We start from the raw sequence: 14,877 nt of genomic DNA, 5'->3' as shown, positions 1-14,877 counted from the left end.
AAACTATAATGAGATATCACCTCACACCTGTGAAAATGGCTAAAACCAAAAACACAAAAAAAACACAAATATTGGCAAGGTTGTGGAGAAAAAAGAACTCTCATGCACTATTGGTGGGAATGCAAACTGGTGCAGCTACTGTGGAAGTCAGTACGGAGGATCCTCAAAAAATTAAGAAAAGAACTACCCTATGATCCAGTAATCACACTACTAGGTATGTATATGAAGATTACAAAAATATCCCATGTTTATTGCAGTTTTTTTAATAATACCAAAATTATGGAAGTAGCCCAGGTACTGAATGATAGATGAATGGATAAAGAAGATGTGGTATATACACGATGGGAATATTGTTCAGCCATGAAAAATGAAATCTTACCATTTGCAACAACATGGATGGATCCAGAGAGTACAATGCTAGGGGGATTAAGTTAGTCAGAGAAAGACAGATACCACTCATATGTGGAATTTAAGAAACAAAATAAATAAACAAAGGAAAAAAAGAGAGAGAGACAAACCAAGAAACAGACTGTTAACTATAGAGAACAAACTATGGTCGCTAGAGGGGAGGAGGGTGGGGGGATGGGTGAAATAGGTGATGAGGACAAGAGAACACGTACCGTGATGAGCACTGAGTAATGTCGAGAATTGTTGAATCACCGTAGTGTACATCTGGCACTAATACAATGTTGTATGTTAACTATATTGGAATTGAAAGTAAAAAGTCAATTTAAAAAAAGCACCTTCTCCTCCTGCTGCACTTCCATCATCCTGAGCTCCTCCACCTCTGGGGCAGAGGGTTTTTCGTATCATGACAGAGACAGGCCCTCATTCATTTCATCTATTTCATCTGATGTAAAAGATATTGAAAGGGGAGCTATGGCTGAGTGGGTGTTTCTTTTTTTTTTAAATATTTATGTATTTATTGGGGGGTGGGGGTAGGGGAAGAGAGAGAGGAAGAGAGAGAATCCCAAGCAGGTTCTGTGCTGTCAGCTTAGAACCTGATGCGGGGCTTGATCCCACCACCATGAGATCATGACCTGAGTCAAAATCAAGAGAGCGACGCTTAATGAGCTGAGCCACACAGGCGCCCCTGCTGAGTGGGTGTTTCTGTCTGCAAAGCCTGGTATGGGAAACACCAGAGGAGTTCGCTGGGTGTGTGGGGGTAGAGGAGTGGAGGGAGGATGGGGGCTTCTGCAGACAGACAACTTCTCCAGACACCTCCCAGGGAACAAAGATTAGCTTGGACACCCAGCCCTCAATGGCAGGAGGACAAAGGAAGCAGGCCTGAGAACTTCCCTAACCTCAGCCTCTGGAAACTGACGCTTGCCACAGGGAACGTGGAAAATATTTTACAAAAGAGGCTAGACGCACGCCATATGGCTGTGTCCGGAAAACTCCCATACACATCCTTGTTGGAGGCTCTTCTCCCTGTGCAGTGGCTCCCAAAAGTCAGCTTCATTGCCGTGGGGACTTAAGGAATCCGAAGGGACTCCAGGAACCACGGGGATTGCAATGAGGATGCAGGGAAGAAAAGTCTCCTGAGTGGGCTGCAACACGCTTCAGACTTGGGGACTTCCCGGCAGAACGGATATCTCTATTCCAGGAGCCAGGGGTCTGAAATCTAAAGAAAGGGATCCCTCGGGGACCATAATGAATGCTGTGCTCCGGCAGTGCCGGCATGGTTCAGCTGTTTGATTAATGCCACACGAGAAGGCAAATTTAATAGAGAGCAAACCCTTCTAGGGTGCCTGCACTGGATAAGATCCTGCACCTCACACCCAGTGAAGAGGACCACAGAGGGATTTGCGAGACTCCTTCCGGAGCTCTGGGCCGAGGGCAGAAGTGTGTAAAGAGTGTGCCTCTGTCTCAGCTTCTGAGTCCTGAATGCATAACAATGTGCCCTGAGAGCCAGCCAAGGGGAGAAGGGTTTCCATCTGCTCCTTCCCCATTCTCTGCTCCAGCGAAGGGGAGGGGGTGTCCTTCAGCTGTTAGGCCGGTCCTGTATGGCTATTGGCTGACACATTTTCAAAGCCACTCTCAAAGGCTTTGATTAGCCGGCTGTTGCTGGGCAGCAGCTGAAGCCATTTGCCCTGGAAAATGGAAGGAAGCAGGTGTAACCACTCACCCCAACCTGACCCCCCAAAACACACCCCCTCCCACCCCACATACACTTTACAACCGATTGGGTTACTTTGTCCCTATACATTTTAATGAGTGCACCCCCTTAGCATCCCTTCCCTAAAATGTAACCAAGGGCAACACTGTTCTTGACTTCTCTCTCAAGAGAAAGGAAGTGCCAGGGATGCCTGGGTAGCTCAGTCCATTAAGCATTCGACTCTTCATTTCAGCTCAGGTCATGATCTCACAGTTCGTGAGATTGAGCCCCGTGTTGGGCTTTGCACTGACCATGGAGCCTGCTTGGGATTCTTTCTCTCCCTCTCTTGCTGCCCCTCCCCCACTCGCGTTGTCTCTGTCTCTCTCTCTCTCAAAATAAATGAATAAACTTAAAAAAAAAAAAAAAAAAGGAAGTACCAGCCCAGGGTGATACCTGGGTGAGGCTCCAGGTTCTCCTCAGGCTGACTCTGGCTACAGAGGGTTCAGGACAGCTCTCCCATGGTCTGATTTCCATAGTCTTCAGGAATAGCAGAGTGACTGGAAGCCATAGGCATACTGGGAAGACCGAACACTTTTTTATTACATTCTCATTTTATTAAGTACACCCCTCCCCACCAAAACAACACTATACTTAAGAATTAATGCAATCTCAGGGCGCCTGGGTGGCTCAGTCGGTTAAGTGGCCGACTTCGGCTCAGGTCATGATCTCGCGGTCTGTGAGTTCGAGCCCTACATCGGGCTCTGTGCTGACAGCCCAGAGCCTGGAGCCTGTTTCAGATTCTGTGTCTCCCTCTCTCTGACCCTTCCCCGTTCATGCTCTGTCTCAAAAAATAAATAAACGTTAAAAAAAATTTAAAAAAAAGAATGCAATCTCTAATTTTTATTCACTAAATGAGATTTTGTACTTGAAAGTGCTTTGAATTTAAAATTTAATATCTGAAGGGACTCTTGCGCAATCCTCTAATCTGATCACCTTAACAATCCAGTAGGCTAAATACCTTTGGGGAAATTGAGACACCAGAAGAAAACCAAATTACCTAAGGATTTATAATAGTAATATAGAAGAACTGGCTTCATATTCAAGTTTTCCTAATCCCAGCTGAATAGCCTCTCCTACCATCCCAATTTTAATAAATAAATTGCATATATTGTGAATCATTATTGAAAAACTGTCATATATGTTTACCCAACATGCTTGTTGTGCTTTCTTGCAAGCCCGTTAAATGGGTCCCACATGACTTTTAGCCTGCTTCTTCCTCTACCTGCAGCTCTATCTCAAGTGAGGCAAAGAAGTGAAATTGGTGGCAGAATAAGAGTGGGAGTTCGAGCTGATGGACAACAGACAGCATCGCTGAGTAGGACTGTGACGCAACAGCAGCATTTCAGGAAACTTTATCTGGTAGCAAAGTACTAGCCTCAGAAGAAGAGGCAGATGGGAGTTATCACTTCTCTTGGACCATATCCATGCCCGATCTTCCTTGGGGACAAATGGAACTTTTTGCCCCTCAAAGTGTACCATGCCCCTCAAAGTACCTTCAGTGCTTGCATCACAGGGAGCTGCTGCTCCTGGGATGAGCTAAGATTACAGAGATGACCCCAAGATTAGTCTTTAGATGCATCCATCATATCTGGCAGCCTAGAAGACTGAATGCTACTTACAAAGGATTTCAATTTCCAGCTGGTGATGGTGCAGAGCCTGGATGAAACTGGAAAGCAGGTTCTTCTGTCTAAATAGGCAGAGGCAAGGGGTGCCTGGGTGGTCCCAGGGGTTAAGCGTCTGACTCTTGATCTCAGCTCAGATCATGATCTCACATAAGACTGAGCCCAGCGTCAGGCTTCAGGCTGGGTGTGGAGCCTGCTCAAGATTCTCTTTCTCCCTCTTCCTCTGCCCCTCTCCTGCTCATGCTCTTGGGCTCTCTCTCCCTCTCTCAAAAATAAAAACTATTTTAAATAAATAAATAGGTAGAGGCAAAAGTTCCAATCAGTCTTTGAGCTGAAATCCTTGAGGGGTTACGTGTGCTCTGATCTTTCCTCCCACCGACTCTTGGTTTTAAAGGACTTGCCTTGTATCTCATATACTCATTAACAAAGGACTCAACCAGCTAACTTGGGAGAGGGGTAAAGGTCTTAAGTAAAATACCAACATTATCTATGATGTTCTAAATAAGCACATATTACATTTTTCTGTGACTTCCTAAAGAAATCCAATTCTTTAACTTTGCTATCTGACCCCTAAGCGATAATAATGATGGGAATTTTAGACCAGGTCAAAGGCACAGGTCACCAGGGGATGACCCAATACTTCCAGAGACATAAAAACTTTTGTCATGACTGACACCAAACAGATGCCCATCTAACGTACTTCTATCACAGTTATCTAACTGCAGGTACGTGGCTCAGTAAGTCACCTCTAAATGGGAGTGCAGTGGGTCATTGGAAAGTGTAGGCAAATGACAAAAGGGCAGGAACAAACTTGACTGTTTGCAGCCAGCGGTTTCATGTGCTCATCCACTCATTCACTGGAGGGCCTGTTTTGTGCCCTGCACTCTGCAATGTTGAATGAGATAGAGGGGTTCCGAATGGTCCAGACTGAACATACAATTCCAAGTCAGAGCCCTGACATAAATTTTGCAAAGATTCCACCTCTAAGCTTCCACCTCTCCAAACTCCCAGCGCCTCTGCTCTGAAGAGGAAGGATCACTTTCTCCTGCAACCCAAATTTCTGGGACAGATGCCTATGTGGTAGCAAAAGCTATGACCCAGAACTGTTCCCTGGGGACTGGGGAAGTGGTGGCATCTGATGTGAATGGCAAACTTCTCTGGTCTCACAAATCCTACCTACCACCCACAGCCCAATCCTGAACAACCTAAAGAGAGAGCAAATTGAACTTGTCCAGGGGTGGTCTAAAGGTCAATTCAACATAGAATTCAGCTAAGAAAAATACCACCCTTTTGTCTTGTGTCTTCAGCTCACCACGACTTTGTTTTCTCCTAAGCCGTGCTCACAGCATCCTCCTGTCTTTTCCCTCTGTTCTAAAGTAGAAATGCAGAACCAATATCAACTATAACCTGATTATCTGCAAGAATTGGGCCAGCACAGGGTCATGGATAATAACCACAGACAATTCTGAGAAATCATTTAAATTTGCCTTTGGCCTACATTTGTTTATATGTGTGCATTTCCAAATAGATTTACCTTCCTAATTGGGTTTTGTTTGCATTCCCTCGGCACACACTGACTAGGATGTCAGGGAGGGGACAGGGGGTGGGCTGAGTGTTGAGAAAAGCTGGGTTGAGATAAAAATTTGTAGGAGTGAAACTTCTAGTTGCATCGTTCACTTAACAAATATTTATTGAACAGCAACAAATGGCATAGCACGGCACTTGGTTTTACAGGAGATGCACAGTAGGGATGAGATACAGTCTCTGCCCTAAAGAAGTTTTCCATCTTGTCAAAGGGAGTACATGAAGACTTTACATTTATACAGTTGAGATTTAACTATAGCCTTAAATGTGAGCCGAAATAGCGCTGTTTTTAACTCAAACATCCGCTTTTGATCTAATGGGACTCAGATAAATAGCGATTCCTCCAGTTCCCATACTTCAGGTTTCTATGTTTCTCTGCTTGTATAAAATGCAAGTTTCTCAGCTTATATAAAACAGCACAGGAATTTCCCAGAGTACGCGAGCGTTGGCGATAATGGGTTGGAGGGGTTTCCCCTTGAGACTCCATGTCTGAATTTACTGACGAGTTAATCACTGAGGAAGCAAATACTCAATGTCTTACATTGTCCTCAGTTCAACAATTTCCAGGCAAGCCCCACCACCCCTTTCTCTTTGGTGTATATTCCCATGCCTAGAATCTGCTACACTCCCCCTCAAAAGGCAGAGGCTCTCCCCAGTTCAGTTGTCCACTGAAAACATGCCAATTTTGGAAAAGCAAGTAAGGGGCAAGGGCTGTCTTGTCTTGGACCTGTATGGAAAGTGGGACAAAAGTGTAGCACTACACCTCACCCAGATTCTCCCCACTAAAACCGGTTCCTTCCCACTTTCTCTGTCATTTCCGCTACACCAAAAGGAATTAGTGATGTGGATTATGTGTGTGTCTCTCGTTGGACTAGGGAATCCCAGATCTACTCTTACTACCCCCATTTCCAGGAGACCACCTCAGACTCAAGACATCCTTGGTAGACTGCTGGGAGGAAAAAGTGGCCTCAGGCTAGGAATGAGTGATGAATTTACAAAAGGCACCGCCAGCCAGATTACCAAAGGCCAACATTATCAGCACCATCATCAGAGGCACTCATGCCACACATGACCATTTATGTACATGCAAGCCAGGTGCAAACATGAGCCCTGGCCCCCTGACTGCAAGTGACCTATGAAATCAATTTCAGACATCAAATGACACTTTTTTACGCACAGTGAAGGGAACTGTTGTTATGTGAAATGACATACGTCAAATATATTCTTATTTTGTATCATAGTTTTTAAAAAATGCTGTACAGTATACAGCATTAATATAGGTGAGCATGAAGCAAAGAGCCTTAGGAACAATCCTATAATATTTACTGAATCAATGCTAAAGTAAGAGTAAATATTTGTACATGTACAAGGAAATGACAACCTAAATTAAAGGATACGGAATGTGGAGGGTGAAGTTCCTTTTAAAACAAGGCTGTGTATAGAACTGTTGGCCCTTCCCAATTCTTGGAAGGCATTCAAGTTCCCAGAAATGCCTCTCATTCCCCTGACTCAGCAAGGAAAAAGGAGCCATCTATTTTAATAGCTTCTTCTGTAACTGAAGGGGTTTAGGAACAAGTCAGGGAGAGACGGTGCGATTCATGCCTCAGAATCCCCAATAAACTTTTTAGAAATACACTCTGTAAATCAGGATAGCAATTTGGCTCTCCTGTTCAGCTGGTGCTAATCATGCCACCTGCTAAAGTTGAGCCACAGAGGAGAAATTTGAAGACCAAGATAGAGCAGGTAACTAACCACCTAAGTAGGAAGACCTGATGTTCCCAGAATGCCTTCCCTACTCTTAAAATTAGTATGAGAGTATGTTATTTTACATGAAAATCTTGGGGCACCTGGGTGGCTCAGTCGGTTAAGCATCTGACTCCTGATTTCAGCTCAGGTCATGATCTCACAGTTTGTGAGACTGAGCCCAACATCAGGCTCCGCACTCTCAGTGCAGAGCCTTTTTGGGACTCTCTCTATTCCTCTCTCTCTCTCTCTCTCTCTCTCTCTCTCTCTCTCTGCCCCTGCTTGCACTCTATTTATCAAAATAAATACATAAACTTTTTTTTAATCCAAATTCCCCTGAAGAAGTAACACTTTCAACTGTCAGTCATTTACATTTCAGTGTAAATTTGTTTCAGATCATTTTCTAAAACACGGTATTGAATGGAACTAGAAAAGATTGTGAAGACCCCCCACACACATGCTTGGAGGATACTACTATTATAAAAGGGGCACCGAGGAAGACAGCTGGAGAGGCAATGACAGCCTTTCGACTCTGCCTTACTCAGAGCTGGCCCAGCTGAGGAACATGGCCTCCTGCCCACTAAGAACACTGGAACAACTGTGAACATTGGCCATTTGAGCTTGGCTTTAAACCTAGAAGTCCAGCTTTCTAAGAAGATTGGCTTTGAACCTAGAAGTCCAAATCCAAATATAAAGCAGGGTAGGGTGTGCCCAGAAGCATCAAAAATTTGATTTTAGTATTTGTGAAACCATCTTTATTCTTTTTCCTATTCCTACCCCCACCTGCCATCAAGAGAATCATTCCAATAACCCCCTAACTTGGGAACAGATGATCTCCATGCTGTGGCCAGAAAAAGTTCAAGGGGCATAGGCATCTAAGACAGCTGTGTGGTCATCATCATCAATAAATAGCAAGTATTAGATACTTTCTATATGTCAGCATGGTGCTAAATTTTTTCTGTGGATCATTTCTTTTGCTCATCACAACAACCCATGAGATAAGGTTATCATTGTGCAATAATAACACCGAGACTTAGAGAGGCTAAGCCAAGGTTACATGGCTTGTAAGTAGTGCAGCTGAAAGTTAACCAAGGCAGTCTAACTCCAAACTCATAACCAATAGATTAAGCAGCAGCAACTCTTGGGAAGAAGTGCTAGTTGTTGAATAGTCAACCAGAAAAGTCAGCTTCCTTCTGTGTGTCTTCCACTCAGACCTCATGTCTTCACAATATGACCTGATAAAAGAATTTCTGCTCACTGTACCTCCCAGGTCATAGTGGGGAGGAAACCCTGGCCTGGGCCCTATGGTGTCCTTCAAGGAAGATGCATGAAGGAGAGACAGGACCTGGCTTACAGCCACTGTCAGCCCTGTGCTGAAAAAGCAGCCCTCTCTATGGAGGCGTGCCTGGGCTCCCCCACCCCTGAGGTGAAATAATGGCTCAGACAAGGGGTTTGAAGGCATCAATGGACTGACAGCATAATACCCATGACTTTCACAGCATGTGTCTTTCAGCTGCAGAAATAAGGGCAGGATAATTTTAGCTCTGCGTGTCTTAACACAGCTCCACCTCTCCTGCCACCAGGCTGGCTCCAGACAGGGGCCCATTGTGTCCTTCAGCACTGAAGCTCCCAGACCCTGCTAAGAACTACTGACTGCAAAGTCTGGGGAGTAAGTTTGGGCCTCAGTGGGCAACAGGGCTCTGGGCTACCACAGCTCTCGCCCCAGGCTCCAGAGCTGTGCGTCAGCAGGAAACCACTTCCTCTCTGACCACAGGCCTGAGGTGGTGACCTCTGAATATCCAAGGAGACACCGCTGCCCCAACATCTGCTCACTGACACACAGCTCCCCTCAGCAGCTCTACACAGGCAGAGGACAGGGAAAGGAAAGGATCGCCTGTGCTGAATGCTGGACAGCCGACATCCTCTGACCTAGAAAGAGTGACCTGACTGAAGTGCCTTTTCTCATTGTCCACATACCTTCTTCTCCTGATTTCTTTCTTTGGTTGTAGTGGCTCTTCCTTTTCCTGATTTTCCTCCTACTTCTTCAGCTATGGTTTTATGTATGTGTAGGGTTGTGTGTGTGTGTGTGTGTGTGTGTGTGTGTGTGTGTGTGTGTGTGTGTTTATCCTACATAGGAGATTGTATACCTCTCTTGTGAAATCCCCATTTTATGGGTCTTATTTCTTAGTGGGGAAAACCTAGGGTCTCATCATCTACACTCTGGCCAATTTTGCTCTCCTCAGCCCATTTCCCTTTGCTCATCCAAGGCCAGGCATAAGTGCTTACTGAGGGAAAAGACACAGGAATCTCTGAGCCTTGAAGTATACACACGTACTCCTCCCACCCAGCCACAATATGCTTGGCTCAAACTTAACAGAGCCCTTTGAAAAGATGACCTTTCTCTTTTATGGTCTAATTATGTCTCCGTATCAATGTGGCACCTCACACCTAATTGCCTTTAGAACCCAGGACTGAGCTTCCATAGCTCCTGGTGAACTGTCAGTTACTCCACAGGGCCAAAGGCTGGATGGGCACTTACCACAGGGCATACGAGCCATTGCCACTGCACGACCCCATAATGACACCATATCTCATTGGCACTTCCCTACGTAGTTGGAATTTAAAGTTCTGACAAGCTATCTCTAGTTTCTGTCTTTAAGAGGAAGATATGAAGTTGCAAACTATTGTCAAGCTAACTCTTGTGTTTTTTTTTTTTTTCAAATATCACTACTGCCCTTTACTTCCTTTGTGATCTCAGGAAGTCTTCACAATCTCCTTGCCTCAGTTTCTTCATCTTTAAAATAGGGATAATAAAAACCGCCTATCCCTTAGGGCTATTGGGTCAAATAAATGTGAAACGCTACAGTTCTTGGTTGCAAGCAACAGAATCCAAATCTGGACAACTGAACCAATGAGACAGCTCCCAAACTCAAGAGGAAAAAACTGAACGCTCTCATCCCAGAAAAGGCAGGGTCCAGGGAAACACCAAGATTCTTGGTTACAGAAATGAACGATTTCCCCAGGGCAGCTCTATTTGGACTAATCAGCTCTATTCATTTTTCCCACTTTGTTTCATCCAACTCAAGTTTCGTATTTCCAAGAGAGAGACCCTGACTGGTGTAGAATAGGTCACACACCCATCCTCATTACCAGAGGAGGGCACAGAACTTGGATACACAGATGTGGTATAAGGCTTAAAATTAAGATCCAATATCATGTGTGCCTTGACATCTGGGGAAAACAGGGAGGACCTCAAGTGGCCTGACCACAAATTCTCCTCCCCCTCTGCTCCTGCAAATAAGGTCCTCTAGCCAAAGACCCTTTGTATCAAAAGACCAAAGGCAATACCTATTTGCCCTGGAGGAGCTGGTTTCACTGCCGACTCATGGAATTATTCAAACAACCCAATCACATCCTTGTGTGAGAACCAAGGGCCTACAAAGTCTGCCTCCCAGAGCCCCTGCTGGTTTACTCTACTGCCAAGTACGATCTCCACATGGCTCTGTGTGACATGTGGTCTTCTCCTCCCCCAGTGAGTGTATATGGCTAATAAACTGCTGTCAACCCACCTGTCTGCATCAGGTATCATGCGTCCAGCCATCCCTATCACCCTCACCGATGGGGTGAAGAAGTGGTGAATAAAACAGGTCCCCCAAGATGGCACACACCAGGGGATGGGTGGGTCCTAAGAGAAAAATCCAGGTGCTATTACCAGAAGTTGAGGAGGAAAGCAGGACAAGCACAAACAACGGGTGTTCAAGACATCATGAAAACTGTTCAACACAGAGCCTGAAAACCAGAAAGTGAACCCAAAAATGTAGGTAGTAGAAATACTATTTCTACATTGTCATGGAAATCAACAGTCCCTGGAAAGAATCTCCCAGTGTAGCACTTGCCATGTTTATAGAGTACTTTCTGCCCTCTTCCCTGGCACTTCTTCCCAGCACCTTCACGGCAGTGCAGAGCAACAGGCATCGGGAAGTCAGAGGGAACACCCCCGTGCGTGACACCCCCTTGCGTGGGATTCCTGCCTTGAGCAGATGGATGAGGCACCAGGGGTACATCACACAAGCACCTTGCTCTGCAATTAAACTCACTGTCAGCCCAAAATGCATCAGGCTGGAAGTGAACAGGTGATAAGCCAGTCACTCCCTTCACTGAAGCACTCCCCTGATTATCTCCCTCCTCCAGGTAAGAGTTAAAAACACTATTTCTGGCAAGTACTGGCCTTCAAGGCAGAAAGCATGGCCACTGGATGACGTATAATCACAAATGCTAGACAGAGCCCCCGGACCTCAAACATCAACCTGTTGCCTATCATTCTGTCATTAAAATGTAATTCTTCCAGTGTCTGAGAGTCCTTTTCAAAATAACACAGGTCCCACCTCGTTGGCAAATACCTTTCCAGAGGGTTGCTCTCTTTATGCTGAAAACCAAAATAGGACACAGACTGGGTACCTGACTGGAAGCAGAACACCTGACTAGGACAAGACCCAGGAGGAAGGAAAGGAGGACTGAGAAGTGGCTGGGGACACACACCAGTGACAAATATCAAGACAGCTACTCAGTGGGCTGGGGTCAACCAGCACTGGCCCCTTCTGCTGTAGGACCAGCCAACTTAGTGATGTGGCCACAGTCAGGCATCACCTTAACACCTCTGTCTGCCAAACACTTGGCATCTGCATTGACAGCCAGGAATATGCTGGCTCCAGATATTGGCTAAGTTCCAAACATTTTCAGATGCTGCATAGAGCCTGGGATCTCAGCTCCTTGAGCACCAGGAAACCCTAACTTGGGCTTCCCACCATGTCAGCCCCTATTTTCCTCCTTGGCTTCCCATCATCCTAGCGCTTCACATTTGTGTTATGTTTAGAAATAAAAATTCTTGAGTAGCTGCATACACAGCTCTCTACAGCTTAAAAGTGCATATAATAACAGTATAGGCAACAATTAAACTAGAGACTTTCTTAAATGCCAGGGACTTTATAAATATTATCCTATTTATTTCCCTACAATAATCCTGAAGGTGGGCTTTGTTACTCCTGTTTAACAGGTGAGAAAATCTAAGTCTAGATGTCAACGGACTTGTTCAAAGCCACACAGATAGTAAGCGGTTTAGCTAGGACTCAAATCTAACTGCAAGGCCTCTAATATACTCATTGCCCCTTGAAAAAAGGTGCTGACTTATCATCATGGCCTAATCATGTTGGGAAGGTTTGCCATATACCCATGCAGGATGCATGAAAACATGACAGTTTCTCCTGGAGTTTTTACTCAGGTGTTCAGGATGTAAACTCATCCAACCACTTGGACGTCAATCCATGGCCACATTTGACCTTATTACCCAGGTCTCGGAGATCCCAGACCCTGCCCTAGAAGTTGAATAAATAAGCATATCTTGCCACTTCTGAATTCTACCCTGAATCTTTTAGTCTCTTTCTAGAGTCCTTATTGATACATCTTCTCAATGTGTTCACATTATCACCCACGACTAGAACATAAAAACATCCCTGGCTTGGAGCACCATATGAACAGCATTTATACCTTTTTAAAATGTGGGCATCCTTTAAAATATCCACATTTTACAATAAACAATGCCATTTAGGATGTGCCGAGACAGAAGTATTCTTTTCCTTCTGTTCTTCTATTGTAGTCATGGAGACCTCAAATTTGGTTGAAATGAGCAGACAAAATTAAAACCTGCACAGAAAGTTGGTATCAGGGAAAATAATGACAGTTTATATTTCAGTGGTATTTGTGTGTGAGGCAATCAATCATTCTACAGACGTTACCTCATTCTGATCTTTCACTAAGGTAGGAAAAGGACAGGTGCTTTTCATCCTCCTAAAATCCACACTGGATAAATGGTGAAGACCACGAAAAGGAGAGACTAAGTCTACACTACATGAAACTACACGGCTGAGACAAAAAAAAAAAAAAAATGCACCCACCCAGTTGTTTGGCCTGAGACTGGTCTTAAATTAATCATTTGAAGTTAATGTTTTAATCACTCAACTGAGATGCATTGGTCCACACAGACAGGAATCACCAAATTTACCAAAAAGCCATCAAGAGCAGCTGAGGTCTCTCCATTGAATGTGCCACTTAAAAAAAAATACATTGCCTTGCCCTATGATGCTCACCTTAATGACTGCTACTGTCCCGTATATCTCCACACCATCATCATGGGGGGGAAGGGGGTTCTAAAATACAGATCTGACCTTACTCCATATTGACCACAGATGGACTTGAAACTCTTCCTGACCAGACCTCTTGCCTACTTTCCTGTTCTATCTCTCAACCCCTCCCCCACTGCCATGTTGTAGTCCTAAGAAGACATTCAAATACAGTAACTAGCAGTAATTTAAACACTACAAGCTGTTGCCTAGCAAGACTACCTCCCCCCACCCAACCCCACCCTACCCGGCCACCACATACACCTAAACCTTGACCCTCTCATTGCCTATCTGAAAACACCCATTTTTCTCTCCTTCTTTTTAGGATTACTTTTTAAACATTATTATTATTTTACTATTATAATCATCAGCATCATTATTATTACAGAAAAGTACACCAAAGATATAATAAATAAAAACAGAAAAAAGAAAATTAAAAAATATACATAATCCCATTACCCAGAGATAAAACCCTGTTAGCATTCTGGAATATTCCTTACAGTCTTCTCTATGTGCACATATAGAGACATTTTCCACCACACCAGTTTGACTTCTGAGACTTGACTCTAGTGCCACTTCCTGTAAGAAGATGCTTCTAACCTTTCCTCCCCCTCCTCCCCCAAACTTAATCATGTTCGCTCCCACTCACCCTTCAGGTCGCCACTTAAATGTCACATCCTCAGACAGTCCTTTCCTGAACACCCAAAGCAAATGACATCACCCCAATTACTCTCTCTGGTAGCACAGTTCTTTTCTTTCATTGGATTATCTGAATTTATAACTGTATGTGTGTTTATACATTCATGTCTTTCCCACTAGACTGTAAGCCTCATGAGACTAGAGACCAGAGCTGGTAATGCTGATCACTGTACCCCCAAGCCTAAAACAGCATCTGTGTCATCAAACCCACAAGAAGTATGAAAAGCTAAGTAAATGGCAGCTCCCTTCTCCACACCCCCACAAACACCTTACCAATCTCTAACACAGAATTTATTCCATCCTACCAGTTGCTCTACCACTAAACTATTTGCTCCTGGAAGACAAAGGCTATCTTTCCTCCTATGACGTATATTTACAACTGAAGTCATAACTACCCCCCCCCCCCCATAACACAATACCCTGCACACGGCAGATTTCAGTTCTTCTGAATGATTGAAAAAGTGAATGAAGCAAGAGCCGTATGGGCAGGGCACCTGGTCAGCAATGCTCTTGGGTGACCCCATCTCTTACATAAATCTTTATTCCTGGCTTTTCTTAATAATGGTCTCCGTATGATGCCAAAATATAGCTGAAAAGTGAAACCATTGCTTCATGCTCCAGATGTCTCGTTTTCAGAAGCCGAACATCCAGATGACTGGACACATGTGAACAACTCAGTATCTCTTCACCAAGCTGTCTGACATCTTGGCTCATTCAGAGTCTAGAGAGAAAACAAAATGAATGCTTTGCTTCTCCATCACCAATAAAACTAAATAAATATAACTAATTTTAATGGAAACTAAAATAAATAATTACTGTGATTAAAGCCCACATTTTCAGTGCACCATAATCTTTCTACACTCCAAAGAGCACTGGCTTGCATAAGAGACAACTG

At 44.4% G+C, this 14,877-nt stretch overlaps 1 long non-coding RNA gene across 1 annotated transcript in view; it reads right to left on the bottom strand.

Annotated features, from left to right (window-relative positions):
* Positions 1–14,483: 14,483 nt before the first annotated feature.
* LOC122211842 overlaps positions 14,484–14,877 on the bottom strand; it is a 60,067-nt gene continuing 59,673 nt past the window's right edge. The window contains exon 3 of the long non-coding RNA XR_006198868.1: positions 14,484–14,703. This is a non-coding gene — a long non-coding RNA (uncharacterized LOC122211842). The remainder of the gene's footprint in view (positions 14,704–14,877) is intronic.

This window comes from Panthera leo, chromosome F3, assembly GCF_018350215.1.
Source record: "Panthera leo isolate Ple1 chromosome F3, P.leo_Ple1_pat1.1, whole genome shotgun sequence".
NCBI classification, from domain to species: Eukaryota; Metazoa; Chordata; class Mammalia; order Carnivora; family Felidae; genus Panthera; species Panthera leo.
The sequence above is the reverse complement of the archived record's forward strand: the minus strand, read 5'-3'. Positions and strand labels throughout refer to the sequence as shown.